The sequence below is a fragment of the Cebidichthys violaceus genome, unplaced genomic scaffold (assembly GCF_023349555.1).
Source record: "Cebidichthys violaceus isolate CVI_PGR_0920_01 unplaced genomic scaffold, fCebVio1.0.p SCAF_68, whole genome shotgun sequence".
Taxonomy (NCBI): Eukaryota; Metazoa; Chordata; class Actinopteri; order Perciformes; family Stichaeidae; genus Cebidichthys; species Cebidichthys violaceus.
In genome coordinates this window covers 1,091,345-1,105,061 of record NW_027176905.1, presented here as the reverse complement: position 1 = coordinate 1,105,061, position 13,717 = coordinate 1,091,345, and the positions used below count along the sequence as shown (strand labels likewise).

The 13,717-nt window shown below is 39.1% G+C and overlaps 1 pseudogene; it reads left to right on the top strand.

Moving 5' to 3' along the window:
* The first annotated feature begins 743 nt into the window (after window positions 1-743).
* LOC137890741 (N-acetyllactosaminide beta-1,3-N-acetylglucosaminyltransferase 3 pseudogene) lies at window positions 744-9,390 on the top strand (annotated as a pseudogene).
* Window positions 9,391-13,717: the final 4,327 nt, after the last annotated feature.

The following is a 13,717-nucleotide window of genomic DNA, read 5'->3' as shown; positions in this document are numbered from 1 at the left end:
CTACAGGCTGACATTCAACTGAAGTCTAGGGCTCATGGACAGTTTTGGAACTTACTCACAGAGGAAAAGTACCCAAACATGAGGAAATGTGCTACCTTCTTGACTGCATTATTCGGCTCAACTTATTTATGTGAGTCAGCCTTTTCCCACATAATGAATATTAAGTCCAAATACTGTTCCACCATGACTGATGTCTGCTTGAGGCTGGCTAGCAGCAGCTATTGTCCGGACTATGCAACCCTGGTTGATTCCATTCAGTGCAAGTCATCAGAGTAAGGTATGACCAACAATGTACAGAATTGTATTGTGCCATGAGGATTCATGCAGTTATGCAAGGTACGCCAACATATATTGTAAATATATATTGTAAAATATAAAGTATACTCACTATAGAGATAGATAGATAGATAGATAGATAGATAGATAGATAGATAGATAGATAGATAGATAGATAGATAGATATTTAGCATTTTGAATGTAGGTAGACCATTTTGACTTGGTCATTTTAAAAGTAACTCGCAAGCGTGTGGGCACCCCTGAAGTAAATGCTTGTTAGCAACTGTTAAAAAAGAACTGTAAGTAAAAGTAGGCCCATGCCACAGTGTAAAAATACTGCTTGAATAAAAGCATAGAAGTAGGCTGTGATATCAGTAAATATGGGCATACGCCCAACTAAAGAGATAGACAGAGATGACGCTCTCCTGCGGGTCGACTGAACAGCAGAAACTGGCACCGCCCAACATGCTGACAGCGGTGACATGCTGCTGCACACTGGATTTATCAATAGTCACTGGAGCTACAGAGACACACGAGAGGAATTATCTCCTTTAACGGTAAGCAGTCTACACTTACTTAATTATACAAACAACGTCAAGGTCTAATGCTGTTTGTACACTTGGCTATAGCTAACATGTTATAACGTTACTCACTTCTCCGGGGAGTTTCCGTTTTAAAGTAACGGGACATATTTATGATAGCCTAACAGTAACATCTTTATTTTAGTCAAGCTTTGATTGATACACTTTTATTACATCAAATTGTGATAGGCCTCCTTGATTGGCTACAAGCCCATTTCAGATCAACGCTTGGGTCGGAAAAACAACGCTACAGACAGGAAAAAAAAGTATTTTGAATCCGTCTTGTATTAATCAAAGCTTATATTTTAGTTGTTTATTCATGGTTATATCTTGCAGAGACTGGTCTATATGACATCGTTATGAATATTCCGTTATGTGAGTTAAACATAAAAGTCACATGATCTTTCAAAATACAACTTCCTCTCAGACAAAATCTGCGTCAATGCACTGGATCCAGTGAGGACAATGTGCATTATCCTGATAAAAGTCTGCCTGTACAATGTTTTGTTCTTGATAAATGATTCTGCCCTTGAGTTCATGCAGTTCAAATTAACTATAAATGTGTATAAGACTTGTTGACAAGCCTGTGATACAGTTCTATTACTCTGTCCTTGATACTATTTTAATTCAGCGTTTCACTCTTAATGCTATTTTAATTCAGTGTTTGAGGGAGTGACGCCGAGATCGAAAAGTGGTCGATGGTATGCTGTTCAGCAGTAGGTACCTATCCCTAGAGTGGTATGCTACTGTTGTTCAGCGGTATGTACCTATCCCTAGAGTGGTATGCTACAGTTGTTCAGCGATAGGTAACTATCCCTAGAGTGGTATGCTACAGTTGTTCAGCAGTAGGTAACTATCCCTAGAGTGGTATGCTACAGTTGTTCAGCGATAGGTAACTATCCCTAGAGTGGTATGCTACTGTTGTTCAGCGGTATGTACCTATCCCTAGAGTGGTATGCTACAGTTGTTCAGCGATAGGTAACTATCCCTAGAGTGGTATGCTACTGTTGTTCAGCGGTATGTACCTATCCCTAGAGTGGTGTGCTACTGTTGTTCAGCGATAGGTAACTATCCCTAGAGTGGTATGCTACTGTTGTTCAGCGGTATGTACCTATCCCTAGAGTGGTATGCTACAGTTGTTCAGCGATAGGTAACTATCCCTAGAGTGGTATGCTACTGTTGTTCAGCGGTATGTACCTATCCCTAGAGTGGTGTGCTACTGTTGTTCAGCGATAGGTAACTATCCCTGGAGTAGTATGCTACTTGTTCAGTGGTAGGTAACTATCCCTGGAGTGGTATGCTGTTGTTGACACATGATCCTTCAAAATACGACTTCCTCTTAGACAAAATCTGCATCAATGCACTGGATCCAGTGAGGACAATGTGCATTATCCTGATAAAAGTCTGCCAGTACAATGTTTTATGCGGGCCGAATGATTCTGCCCTTAAACCCGACAATGTATATTATTATTCCATTATATATTTGTGTGCTTATTCAAAAAACTGGGGTTTATGGAAACAATCATTGTTTTTAGCTACTTACAGAAAAGTACAAATACATTGATGGAAAAATACTCAATTACAATAAAAGCTGAAGCTCGAGCGGCTCCTGCCCCGTGTCTAAGCGGGGAAGTCTTACGCACCTAACACGATGGTCACTCCGTCGGCTGTCCCACTGGCAAGAATTAGATTCTTTTTTCCGCTGTCAGGACAATACCGTCGGTCTTTTATCTCACCCCGTGGCTTAATCGTTAGGATTTCGGAATTATTGTCTTTTTAAGAGTCTTTTACGGCAAAGCCCTAGGCGCTCTTAATGGGATGCAACCCTAGCACCCTGTATGTAATAGTTATGTACTTCGTCTGTACTTTACTATTGCCTATTGTGAACATCTCACCATTTTATGACTAACGCTGCCATGTCTTCACCCAGGGAACTTATCTTAAGCTCCTCTGCATGTTTCAGTCGTCACCTCTTATCACACCATTTATGGACAGGGGAAGAGGGTTAAATTGTTTTAGAGAACCAGAATACTTTATTTGGCTTCAGACACTTACTAATTGTAAGGCTGTGTTTTTATTCAAGTTTTTCACACAACAATCACATACTACAATCTCAAGTTAATGAAACAGTTTCTGTGCTACAAAGACCAAGTCTAACACTCCTACTTCAAAGGGGTCTTTCTTCTAATCAGTTTTCACTGATTCGCGATGCTGTATAATCCAGGTCTCTCCTGGTATCTCCCCCTCCTCTTCTCTTCTCTCTGCTCTGCTCTGCTGTCTTCCTGCATGTTTTTTACAGGCTCTCAGTCAGCTCTCTTGACATTCCTGCATTTTTGGGGGTCTATCTTTCCTCTTCCTCATGCGTCCCTCTCTGATAGCAGAAGGGTCTTCTGTCCTCCTATAAGTGGGTAAGACAGCAAATGGGTCTTCTTGTTTATTCAAGAAGTCTATCCCACTCTCTTGTTGTGAAAAAAGCTCAATCTCACTTCTCAGGGGAAAAATATCCCTAAGTCTAGTTGGGGGGATAAAAGCCCAATCTCACTCAGTTTTTCTGCTGCTTTTATGCTCCTCTCTGAGGCTAGTACCTCCTTCAGGTTCATGTGTCACTCACATGAGTCCTCCTCTTTCTAAGTCAGACACAGAATGTAACTGGTTGTAACTGGTTTGGTCCTGTTACGAAGAGGAAGGATACTTTTTGAGTGACTATTTTATATAAAGAGTCTATGCAGTTTATATGGTTAATCACTTCTATTATGAATTAAAACAGATTATAGGTTTAATCACCTCTATCAAGAAATAAAACAGCATATATGTTTAATGGTTATACTTTGAATCAAAAAGGTTACAGGTTATAATAGTTATACTTCCATACGTTTCTACGATCTCTCAACAAAGCAAATCCCACTTAGCCAAACTAGGGGCCGGGCCCTTCCAAAGATACGTCTGAGAGTTTCTTAAATGAATAATGGGAGAGGAAGAAGAAAACACTAAAGTACTGCAGAATAAATCTGTTGTAAATGTTGTGGACTTTTCTGTAATCTTTTTTTATTTTTGCTTTTTTTGTGAAATGATGGACAATTTGAAATGTAACTAGGGGCTGACTTAAAATCTTATTACACATATATATATGTGTGTGTGTATATATGTGTATATATATACATATGTGTGTGTATATATATATATATATATATATACATATGTGTATATACATACATGTATGTATGTTTATATATATATGTATGTATATGTATGTATCTATACATATGTATGTATGTATGTATATATGTATATATATATATATATATGTATATATTTCTGTCTGAAATTTTCCTAAGTAGAAGTATAGAGTGGCATAAAATGGAAGTACTCTATAAATATATTAGTTGCCTCCAGTTCTTTAGTTATTTTTCACCAGTGTTTATAAATGAGACTGTTTTCGTTTCCACTTTCTTGTGTGGGTGATACAAATTGTACAACAGATTTCAGATTACAGTGTCATTACCTGTCATGATTGTATAAACCCTGTGAGGACTATAGCAGAAACTTAGAGGAAGAACAATGAAAGTGAAGTCTTCACGTTATTAGCCGACTGACCAAAAATGTAACTGCAGGTCATTTAGATATCTGGTAACAAAAATAGGTTTACATGTTGTAAACATAATTTACTATATACTGTCAATAATAAAGCCGGATCTGCAGGATCTCCTCTTGTTTAGTTACAGGGAGAAGTGAGTGTTAAGTCTAGGTGTGTCATTTGACATTTGACAGTGAATGTCATATTTGGTTGGGCCTTTCCTTTTTTTCACGCTTCGCTGAATTTAGTTTGTTTTGATGATCAAATACCTGACATCGTCTATATGTAACATATTCCACCCATTTTGGGAGACATGAAAGCATTTGGTTTGTTTCCACCCTATGTACTGTAATAGTGCAGCATGTGAGGATTCTGCAGGAGATGCCAAGCCACCTCATGTCTGCTCTGACGCTCAGTCTGCTCGCTCCTGTTGGCCTCTGCTTGTTATTCAAGCACTAAGAGGAAATACACGAAAGCTTTAATTTACGGGCATTCACCCACCTCATATTATAAGACAAAGTTCAAACAGTAAACATGTTTTCATTTCAGATCCAACTCTTGTGTTTTTGGAACAGAAAGGTCTCTTTTTATGCATCGTTTTTAAGAGAGGCAGGTCAAGCAACAGTTGATGCTACAAATATGTGCTTTTCAAATGAGGGGACATATTCATATTGTAGATTTAAAATGAGGTAAAATTCTACAGTCTATATTTCTTGCCTCTGGCTCAGAAAGAAAATCTTTTGGATATTTAAAACCGCTTTCAGACTATCTGTTGCCTCTCCAGTAAATTATTTGTTAGTTGAAATAATGCTGCAGAATGAGCAGGAAGTACAGTGTTAATTTGCACGATATTGGCTTAGGAAACACCAACAGACTAACAAAGTACTCTGCTGTGTGCTAACTTTGACGTTAGTTTTTAAACTGGTGCTTTCTAAGTTAACAGCGGAGTTGGATGTTTGAGTTGCAGCGGATCAGGTGCACTAAAAGTGGCACAGCAGCTGCTTTGTTCAGAAAAATGATGGCTGCACTGTCTCATAAGGTTTCCACTGTTTACCCCTTTACAACAAATATAATACAGCAAGAGCTGAGTTAAAGTATTTAAATGTGTCCACAGTTCACAGTTTGCTGACACAATTACAATGTAGTTGTTCAACACTTACGGACACATGATTATTAGAGGACAAAGGGACATACAGCCAAATTGAGTTGATGGCTAATACAGTCCAGGTTCTTAATGGTATTCTAATTCTGATGATTAAGAAAGTGACACCTTAAACTTTCCTAACATTCATTATGTTTTTCTCCACACCCTTCATAGACAGGAACTTGATTCATTTGTTGACAGCAAAGCTTGTGAATTGATTTGACAGCAAATATTAAGATTTGTTGAAACAATGTGAACAATACATCAAACCAGTGCTAATAGGAAACTTTTATGAGACTATATGAAAGGCTATTTCATATAGTTCAAAGTGTTATTCAAGGAGTACTTAAACTGCTTTGATGCTACATCATTTAATCACTTTGTGAATAATGTGTGAGCACATTGCCCACTTATACATTAAGCAGGAACAGAAAAACATGCGTCTCTTTGTGTAGTCACGTGTTATCTGTCAAATGTAAGTCCAATATTCACTCATCTCTAAGTTTTGTTTTGGTCCACCAACTCCTGAGAAGAGTTTCTGGGTGAGTTTGTTGTGATATTATATGTTTCTATAGCTGCTGGTTTACTTTGCACTGATCAGGTAGTGCACAAATCTATGAAACTGTGGCTCCCCACATTTATTTCTGTTAAATTGATTTTGTGTACAGTAGACAGTGCTGCAATGTGTGCAGCTGTGATCCTTAATCTTAATTCACCTCAGCAGTTATTAACTAATTTGGCTTATTAGTTGTTTTTATGTCATACTGAGATGTTCTGATAAGAAAACTTTGTTTTGTCACTACAGAGTTTCAAGGATGGGAAACATCAGGGTAAGAACTTTGTTGCTGGTGGGAGCTCTTGGTCTACTGGTCCTCCATCTCTGCAATGAATTTTTTGACCACAAAAACATCCACCTCAACATAGATGTGAAAGAGGAGAACATTCAAGTAAGGCAACCCTCCACAAATAACTCCTATGTGTACTCCTGGCCAAAATGTCAAAGGAATACGTCTGCTGCCAACATCACAGGCTTCAGCTCTTTTTCTGGTGATTTAAAAGACGTTTTCTATTATCAACACTGTCGCCATTACCCCATGCTGCTGGACCTTCCTGACAAATGTGGAGGAGTTGATAAATCTGCAGAAGTCTTCCTTCTGCTCGTCATTAAAAGTTCTCCTGTGAACTACGACCGCCGAGAGGTGCTGCGTAAAACCTGGGCTAAAGAGAGGTTACACAATGGTGTGTGGATCCGAAGAATCTTCACCACTGGAACAATGAATACTGGATTTGAGAAAGAGAGACTAAACAAACTACTTGAGCTGGAGCAACGAGAGTACAATGACATCCTCCAATGGGACTTTAATGAAGTATTCTACAACCTCACCTTGAAGCAGATACTTTTCCTGGAATGGATGGAAAGAAACTGTCCTAACGCTCGCTTCCTGCTAAATGGTGATGATGACGTCTATGCCAACACAAACAACGTGGTCGTGTATCTCCAAGGCCTCAAGGACAACGACGGAGGCAAGCACCTCTTTACTGGCTATGTGATCGCGAATGAGGGGCCATATAGAGTGCAATCAAGCAAGTATTTTGTCCCAGTTCAGCTACATGAGTCAAACTCATTTCCCCCCTTCCTTGGTGGTGGGGGCTTCCTCCTGTCTGGCTACACAGCTTTGGTCATATACAATATGTCCCAGTCCATTACTATTCTCCCCCTTGATGATGTTTACATGGGGATGTGTCTCGCTAAAGCAGGACTAAGTCCTTCTTCTCATATGGGTGTGCATACGAGAGGACTGCACATCTTCAGCACACGAGATCAATACGATCCTTGCTATTATAAAGAACTTTTACTGGTACACAGATTCCTTCCAGCTCAATTGTACCTCATGTGGCACAGAGTAAATGATCCCAATCTGAAATGTGGTCCCTCCAAGAAAAAGCGTTAGCAGGACCAAACTGTAACTTAAAGGTGGTGACAGAGCATGTTGACACTTCGATCCTTCATTCCATCATGAGAAAAGGTTTGAAGTACTTTTCTGTCACGGTTCAGCTGTAGGCTTTGGCGCGTTCCAACGTAATGTTTTTTATTCTCAATGTCATCACTGCGGGAGAGCAGTCAGCCTTACTCAAATGAGCACTGCAGTTGGTAGTGTAGGTTTTTTTTCCACATTCTGTGTTGGTGAGCAGCTTTCATTGCAGTAAAAAATGGGTTCAAACCTGCTTCATACTAGGCTTCATTGTTGGCTACATCTGAGCTGACGTATACATAAGACCGTCAAATAACCCTGTAGGAGCGCCGGAATAAACAAGTGTAGCAACTTTTCTTTTTGGCTCCACGCCTTTGTTACCGTTCATTTCCACTCCCAAAACATGACAAAAACACACTCGCTTCCTTCTCACCTTTATCCCCCAACCTGACGTCGCGTCACCATGGTTACTCTCTTTCCCTTAAAGTCCACTACAATCCATTGTTATTTATGGCTGATCTCTTATCAAATAATTGCCTACATAAACATCCAGCAGACATGGAACACTAGGCCTTTTTAGCTTGCAAAATGTTACACTTTTGTTTATCAGTTTGTTACTGTGAAGGTACCATATACAAACAGCTGTTTAATGCTTGAAACAGGGTTGATGAGAGCCATGAGATTCAACCATACATTAAATTTGCAGTCCGCAAAATGAAAAAACTAAATAAAAACAGCAACCTAAAGAGGCTGATTGTTCCTCAGAGCTGTTGGGATGAATAACATCTCCCACGTTACATAGGATAATAACATTCAATAAAAAATATTGATTAATGTAGCTTTAAGCTGTTGGTGAAACCAAAGTATGCACAAATATACATCGTTAACAAGGCCTTGGTTGACAGTGAGCTAGCCTTTAAAGGAAAAATCTAAACCAAAACTGCAGACATTAGCATGTCTAGCTAACTATCTCACCAATGTGGCAGCCGCTGTGCTTGGTTCACCCTGCTGTTGCTCTGTTTTCCTTCTCCTTGTTACAGACCAATCAGAGGTTAATCAATCTGCTGTGCGCTGGTACAGAAACAATACCTAGCTCTAGGTGTGAGTGATGCAGGATGATAATGTATACTGTGTTGTCCAGTCTTAAAAAAATATCAATAAAAAATCCTCAAGACTAATGATGTAATGTTAGTTTACAAGTTATTTTTAATTTTGATTTAATGATATTTTTGCCAGTATGTGCCTGTATGTTTGTGTGCCTTCTCAACTAGAAACCACTGTTCAAATGCTCTTTATACATTTATAAAGCAACACTCAGTAATAACTATTACAAGGGGTCTCCAGTAAAAATTCTCATGTAGAATTGCTCTATGCTTTTAGGACTCCTTTTTAACATCAGTTTGTTGTATAAATATCCAAATCTATTTTATTTTTATGCTACTGAGAATGGGTCATACTGCATATTGGGATATTTTTTTATCGTTAATGGCTTTGGGATGAAAATGTGTATCGCGTATATCAAACATGTACATAATAAAAACTATTTTTGGTGTGCATAATGTGTTTTCAGACCTTTTCCAGAGCACACCTGATGTGTACATATGTATACACATATAGGCGATCGCCCTGCACACAGTTGTAAACATTCCAACACCATTAAGTTTTTGCAAGTGACCTAAAATTAAAGGGAAATGAATGTGCAGCACAGATTAAGGACATGGGACCTCTTTGTATAATACTGCTACCCTGTATAAAATTCCTGTTTGAGAACAAGAAAAGAGACTTACTGACTGAGTACCTGAGAACTGTTGCTCTTCTCAATAAAACAACCACAAACTCACAGTAACCAAATGAGCTGAGTGTTTCTTTCTCCTCAGTTACTGTGCAAAAGCATCCACCATTAAGATCCAGTACTCTGACTTTGACCAGGCCATTAGATGCATGTCGCTAGTTATATACTTTAAGGGATATTCTCCAATTAAGATACATCACATTTGCCATTCATGCAGTTTACTGCTCAGTATCTCCTCATGCTACTCTCCCCATAACCTCATATACCCCATGACGTATTTTCTTTCTATAGTTTTGTTTTGTTGTATTAAGATGTATCTTCCTGTTTTACCTTTGAGTTGCTGACAAAATGCGAACCGAGATGTGGGCAGGAGTTCAGAGGCTGAGATGTGCGTATAAGATACTGGGTGAGATCAGAGTTGAAGATAAACACTCACCAACTTCCATGAGTTACATATCAACAATGTAGAATGGAACACCAGGTTAGTACCGTACGTGGTGGTGCTGAAACAGAAACATTTAATAATAGGAGTTGATATGCAGAGAACCTGCCCACTATTTTTCAGTTTAATGAGACCCTATTTAAGCAAATGTAGCTGTCTCATACTATTCCCCATTTTCAAATGGACATATTTGCAGTAGAACTAGATGACACCTGTTATAACTTTGGAATCTGGAATTTGTATTTCCCTCCAGAACAATGATGCCTCACACCGGTCAGAGAGTTAAGTGAAATTGAAATAAAAATGAAAGGATGACTTATTTGGGTATTCAGTGAATTTACAGCAGAGCGGTAGGGGCGTGTTTAAAGTATGACTGTGGTCTCAAAGGGGGATATGGCACCATGGTGTCCCTGTATTTTCCAAAATATGTTACAGTACTAAATTACTTCACAATCCACCCACAGGTAATTCACGTGCAACATACAGACCACATGGCAAGTAAACTGCACCTTGGACCACTTTTACTAACGCAAAGCAATTCACCGCAAAAATAAAAGCACTCATTTGAGGAATAACATATTACTAATAATAATCTCAGTAGTTGGTTATTAAATGTTTTATCTCTTTGTATTTTAGCACTAATCGTACAGGATGGATGTGTTAATATGGTTTTAGCACCAAAGGAAACAGGGGGAGTCCTCTTGTGGACAAAGAGTGTAACTGCATGACTAAATGAAAAAACAAATGTAAGAAACAAACAGTGGGGGGTGGCCAATAGAGGGCGCTAAGGCACAGCCCCCCATTCAGCCACAGAAAATAAAAATATTAATAATAAATTATACAATTCGTCAATATTTGTGTTTTAGAAATATGGAATGCACCCAGTAATATGTGTAAAATATGATATCTGCGTAAAATATATGCTTTTCCTGCACGTCCTCTCCGCCTCTCTGCATGTCTCAGCAGCTCTGGGGCACTGGAGAAATCGCCCACGTCTGTGAAGGAGTTTAGCCAATTGTTGATTAAAGATATAAATGGGTGACATACAATTTAGCCAATCAGCGTCCTCAAATAGATTCAACCATGGGCAGAATCGGTTTTGCCCCAAATTGTGCGTCCTCGTCAGAACTAGTCTCTACAGGCGAGCATGAGCACTACTCCTCCAAGACCCGTTTGAGAGGAGAACTTTGGCGGAGAAACTACAGCTGAAAGAGCTGATCCCAGATCAACCTGACCTCACAATCAGACAGCAGACTAGCGGGTTTTGGTAGCAGTACATCTCCTGATCTGATCTCCTGTGTAGGTGACTAACAGCAACTTCAACTTAGTCACCGAGAGGCTAAGCAGGGGAGACCAACCTGCGGACGCGCTGCTTATAAATGATTCACGCCGATCCAGTGGCTGAGTGTTGTAAGTTTATTGGGTGTAAAAATAGTGTATAAAGCGGTCAACAAAAAATAAGGCTCCCTCTCTCACCCCCTCTCCTACCATTCCTTCCACCAGACCAACATCACTGAACCACTGATAACCCCATTGTGGCCATCCCCAACACCACGTGACTCAATTACCGGAAGTGTACCGGAAGTGCCAAAAAAGTTTATACAAAAAGACACAGGCCATACCTGGCTCCTACATCCTGGTTTCCCCGACAAACAAGGTCCATCTCAATAAGTAAACAAGTTCTATTATATATACTGTATGTATATATATATATATATATATATATATATATATATATATATATATATATATATATTTGTGTCTTTTATATTATATTAAATATTATTATATGATATATATTATTATATTATACTGAATTGCCTGTGAGGGTGACAAAAATAAGATGTCCTGACATGTTTGTCAAAGCGTTATTTTCTGCTTTCTTTCATGTTGGAATAAATGTTAAATATTTAACTGCAAAGTAGTAATGCGTGTTTGATACCTTCATTTTTTTGCATTAAATCATACTGGGATGTTTGCTGAAATTAATTGGCTGTGGCACAGCCCTACCTAGAAAATCCACCAGTATTGAAATATACACCTTGAAAAACTGCAAACCTATCTACGTCATGTTTTTTTCCTTTTTTTTAAAAAATGTTTTTTAAATTCTCAGTTGAGATAACTAAATGACATGCTTATTATACATATTTCAAACATTTTTTTTTTTTAAAACTCTAAACAAATAATTTTAATAAATCATTTCTTTTTTGCTTTTTTTGGTATTTTGGTCAGACACATATGGAACGCTGATTACCGTGTAATATGTGTGGTATTCGTTATAAATGTACGTTGGTACAGAGAGGGTGATAAGAAGCTATACAGGGAGGGACTTAGGACCCAGGGGAATGTAGGTCAAGCATGGGAACCTGGAGGAAGTCTGTACCGTGGCAGTAATGTGCATGTGAAGTTGTGCTACTAAAGAGTTGCAGCTAAGAGCAGTTTGTTCTCACATGCTAATATGTTTATTTAAAAACACAACAATATGTATTTTGATATTGTCACGTTTGATCCTGTAACGAGACGATCTCCTGTCTCGGTTGAGACAGAAGGGACCGACGTTGACGGAGTGAAGGGGAGCGTTAGCAGCAGGAAGAGAAGGAAGAGAAGGAAGAGGCGCCACACACACACAGCTGTTCACCGCTCGCAGCCCAGTTCTTGTGTTAAAAATGTCCGCTTAATGATAAAAAAAAAACTGCGTTAATGCACGATAAAATAATTGTCGGCGTTAATTAATTAATGCGTTAACGCGATAATAACGCCTTAACTTGCCCAGCCCTAGTATAAACACATGACAAATATGGACAATATGTGCAATATCAGTATAATATGCAAGCTATAGTGCAATAGACTTGAGGTGATAGTGGGAATAGGGAGGTGTTCCAGGCACGACCAGCTGGGAGGAGACCCCGAGGGAGGCCCAGGACCAGGTGGAGGGACTATATCTCCAAACTGGCCTGGGAGCGCCTCGGGATCCCCCAGTCAGAGCTGGCTGATGTGGCCCGGGAAAGGGAAGTTTGGGGTCCCCTGCTGGAGCTGTTGCCCCCGCGACCCAATCCCGGATAAGCGGTTGAAGATGAGATGAGATGAGAGAAGGACATTTTTCAGAAATGATACTGTCACGGCACAATAACTGTCCCACGTGGCTTTCCTGCACCCAAGGAGCACCTGAGCTGCCACCATCCCTTTATTTTAGCGCCATCTGCTGTAACCCTCCGATATCGCAGCTACAGTTGCACTGCGCATGTGCGTTACCATTTAATTAGTCAGGCCGCTAGCTCCCTAATCACATGGATGTATAGTGGGATTTTGGTCTGTGAGCAGTGCTGTTTATTACCGTGGAAGTGCAGCGACTGTTAACAGGAATTTGTGAGGAGCACAGAAGACTCTGAGGAACTGCCGTGAATTGTCTGGATTTTAAACAGCTTCTCAGGCTGGTAAACCTCGTGAAGCCCTTACTGCAGCCTCTAGTCCAGGGGAGGCTTTTACATGTAAATGAAAATGCTAGACTCAAAAAATCTTGTTTTTCACCATTTTCTAAAAAGTACTAACTCCATTAAAAAAAAGAAAAGTTGATCAGCTTAATATAATTATTGATAGTATAACATATAACTTTAATTAAAATACTGTTCCAATCTCAAATTACAAACCTATCATCTGAATGTCCGTGTATTCAGATGAATATAATTTCATATAAATGGAAATGAGCATTGACAGCAATAAACTGAATGTATAATTATTTTTGAGAAATATTTGATATAGCACAATAATAAACTCTTAAATTGTAGCATGAATAGATTTGCCTTATGTTATGAAGATTTTACCTTGTATGCCACTAGTAATTGTTTTAACAAAAAATTCACAAAACTACAATTTACTTCAGTGAAATTCTACGTCGTTGTGTTAGAGGGATAGTCCAATAATATGCAAGGTCATGG